Source organism: Sorex araneus, chromosome 2 (genome assembly GCF_027595985.1).
Source record: "Sorex araneus isolate mSorAra2 chromosome 2, mSorAra2.pri, whole genome shotgun sequence".
NCBI classification, from domain to species: domain Eukaryota; kingdom Metazoa; phylum Chordata; class Mammalia; order Eulipotyphla; family Soricidae; genus Sorex; species Sorex araneus.
Window position 1 is genome coordinate 161,843,663 of NC_073303.1, and position 3,458 is coordinate 161,847,120.

General features: G+C 43.6%; 1 pseudogene; it reads right to left on the reverse strand.

Annotated features, from left to right (window-relative positions):
• Window positions 1–671: 671 nt before the first annotated feature.
• LOC101552711 (DNA/RNA-binding protein KIN17-like) lies at window positions 672–1,895 on the reverse strand (annotated as a pseudogene).
• Between the last annotated feature and the right edge of the window lie 1,563 nt (window positions 1,896–3,458).

Genomic DNA, 3,458 nt, shown 5'->3' on the forward strand with positions numbered 1-3,458 from the left:
CATATAAAACAGAATGTTAAAATTGCTGTTTCAACTAGGCATCAAGATGAAATGGATGTAAGATTTCCAAGTGCTAAGTCACCGGATGTAGACTATACAAGTATAATATCTGGAACTTATTTCATAATTTCTGTACGTTTCCAGAATACAAAGACTTCGTGTGATTTTTTTAAAGATGTTGCAAGTCGTGATTGGTAACCATAATTGGGTCCCTGATCTTTTTCATTTGAGAAAGTTACCATATTCTACATTAGACTAGCAGGCAAGAGCTATCCTACACTTTAATACAGATTGTTTCCATTGAGATTGAAGCTGACTCCTTCGGTAGCACTGTAGCACTGTTGTCCCATTGTTCATCGATTTGCTCGAGTGGGCACCAGTAACTATCTCCATCGTGAGACTTGTTGTTACTGTTTTAGGCATATTGAATACGCTACAGGTAGCTTGCCAAGCTCTGCCCCGGCGGGATACTCTTGGTAGCTTACCCGGCTCTCCGAGAGGGACGGAGGAATTGAACCCAGGTCAGCTGTGTGCAAAACACCCTACCCACTGTGCTATCGCTCCAGCTCTTTATACAGAAAAAAACCGAAAAACACCCTGAAACAGTCTCAACTTTTCATTGAACAACAATTGGATGCTTCGGGATCTTAATGGACTAACCAAGGTTCAAATTAGGCAAGTTTAGAAATGTCTTCATATTGAATTCTTTCAACTCTGTGTCCTTTGAATGGGCCAGTTTCAATGACCACAGCAGCTGAAAATGCCTTCTCGTTTATGGATTCCAAGGTACCGTCATTTCCTCTGTAGCCTCCATTTAAAATTAGGATTCTCTTTCCTGGCGCGGGAATGACGGTTTCCAAGGGAGTCTGGTCCAGCTTCAGCTTATCCCCGCAGTGGATCATCTTCACCACAGCTGTGGACCCGTCAATCACTTCTGTCAAAACACCCTTCTTGGAATATTTATCACCCAGCTTTTTGGTGATGATTTTCAGAGTGATTTATGACTGTAGCCAGTAAGCTGTCTGGGAACTCTTATTCATTTCAGTCTCTATGATTTCTTCCAGGGTAGACTTTTTCTTCTTGGGCAGAAGAAAACATATTCTGAGATCTTCCAAGATTGTTTTCACTTGGCCAATGCCACAGGCCCTAGTGTGGAATCTTATCATTATCATTGGGTTAGGGTTAGGGTTAGGGTTAGGGTTAGGGTTAGGGTTAGGGTTAAGACACTTGGTCCCAAAGGCTGGATTTGGAGGTGGTCATTGCTCAGCTGCCCACTCCCTTATTCAAATCAAAGGTGATTCTTTCTTAATTTTCTCTGCTTATTTCGGTAAAGACGGGGACCTCCTGCTCTTTTCCCGCCGGACCTCTTCTCGCTTGTTCTTCAATGTATCTGGCTGTTCTCTCTTCCTCGTCAAGATGCTGCTTTTTGTCTAGTTGCAGCTGCCGGAGGATTGCTCTGGGGTCCCTGTCTATATACTGAACATACCAGCCTTTGGGGGTCTCCTCCACTTTGCACAGCCCCTCCCTGCCCAGCCACTTGGTGAAGTCGGTGAGCGTATCCCACCGGGTGGCATTTATGTGGACGTGCTCCCGCTGGCGGACGTACTTGTTGTAGGCGACGTTGTTGTGGACACTCTCGGTGTCGAAGCGCCTCCAGAGCTGCTAGAGAAAGCCGTTTGGAATTCCTCGGAGAAAGTATCCACGAAGTACTGAGGATGTTCTGCGGCCAGCAGGAGCTGCCTGTGGTGAGATTCGGACATGCAATGACACTTGAAGCCGTTCTCCTCCTGGCACTGCTTCTGGCACATCTGGCAGTACCAACGCAGCTTCTGAAGCCCCTTGGTTTTCATCCTGTTGGCGATGGCCTTCTGGGTCAGCAAATCCGACGTCCCCATCGTGACAGCACGCCGGGGAGCACCTTCCCCTGCATAGCCAGAAGGAGAACTCCATTTCCTTCTAGGAAATATAAATATGAAAGCTGCCCGTCTAGAGCCTTGTTGGCCAATTTAGAGCTTGGTACCGGATGCAAATAATGATGTCTGATTGCTTTCCACTCACCAGGAGTAAACTGTAGGAAATAACAGGTTGGGAGTATGCCAGTTATGAATTTGGTGCCAAACATGGCAGTTTACAACAGGGGGAGGGAACAAAGAGTATAACTCAAGTCCTGAGGATTGTGGTTGGAGAGGCCCCCTATGAGGATGCATTCAAAGAATCCTTAAATTGACCCATATGAGTCACCATCTATTATACCAGAAGAAAATAGTCACTTAGCAAAATAAGAATTATAAATCTTCTTACCTCTCCTCCCTGCCCTCATTTTTGGTTGGCAGTTAATAATACAAGATGCTCAGTTGTATTTGCAATTTAAATGAAGAGTAAATAACTTTATGATATGTATATTCCATGAAATATTTAAGACATACTTGTACCAAAATTATTTGTTATTCATTTGAAATTCAAATTTAACTAGGCATTGGGTTTGTATCTACTAAATCTGGCAGCCTTATACTCACCCCACCTTTCCTGAAACAGTTGGTGAGTAGGTGAATGGTAAGAGAAGGGAAGAACAGAAGTTGCTCTTTTTCTCTATATTAACTGTTTGCAAATTTAAAGCTTGTCCCAAATAATAAGCAGACAAGTCAAGCTGTCTGCCAAAATTTGAGCCAGGCATGGTTGCCCTACTGAATATATATTTTTTAAGATTAAGAATAAAATATGAAGATTATATTGTGAGCCTACCCCAAATATTCTTTGATGGATTAGCCAGGTCTCAATGCAACTTTGTTTATGAATCTGCTTCTTTCCAGAATCCTAACTATTTACTCCTCCTGGAAACTTTCTCAGAACACGTTTTGTAAAATGATCCTCTGTGGAATAACTGTAATAATTAACTAAAGGGCTGCACTGGAGAATTTGACAAAACTTTTGCTGAGGACCAGTGGATAGGAATATGAGGTCCTATAAGGTTTTGGGTAAAAGAAAACAATTTAAGCATGTTTAAAGAAATGTTTATGGTTAGCTCAGAAGTCCTAATGTAGGGAGGACTTCAGAATTGTTTGATCTATGCCCATTTGGGGGATGGAGTTAGGAGGGGGAGGATTTTGTGTAGCTTTATCTTCCTGTGTTCTTCACTACAAACTATGTTTACTTTATCCTAAGAGTAGCTTCCTTGCTGATCCAGGAGGTGGTTTCAAGTTTCAGTAGGGCTGAGGGAGGAGAGAGCAATGTCGCTGTCCAGCATTCCGGAAAGCCGGATTGACTGGTCACATGCTCACCATGTGGGCAGGGAGTAGAATGGAATGTAAACCCAGGGTGTATGGAGGCATTTCCTAGGGCACGGTGAGTCTTTTGTTGTTGTTGTTGTATGTAATCAAGGTAAAAAGAAAGTAAAGTGTAACTTACCAACTACACAGATGGGGTGGGGGACTGGGGGGGGGCAGGGCCGGGTTGGGTGG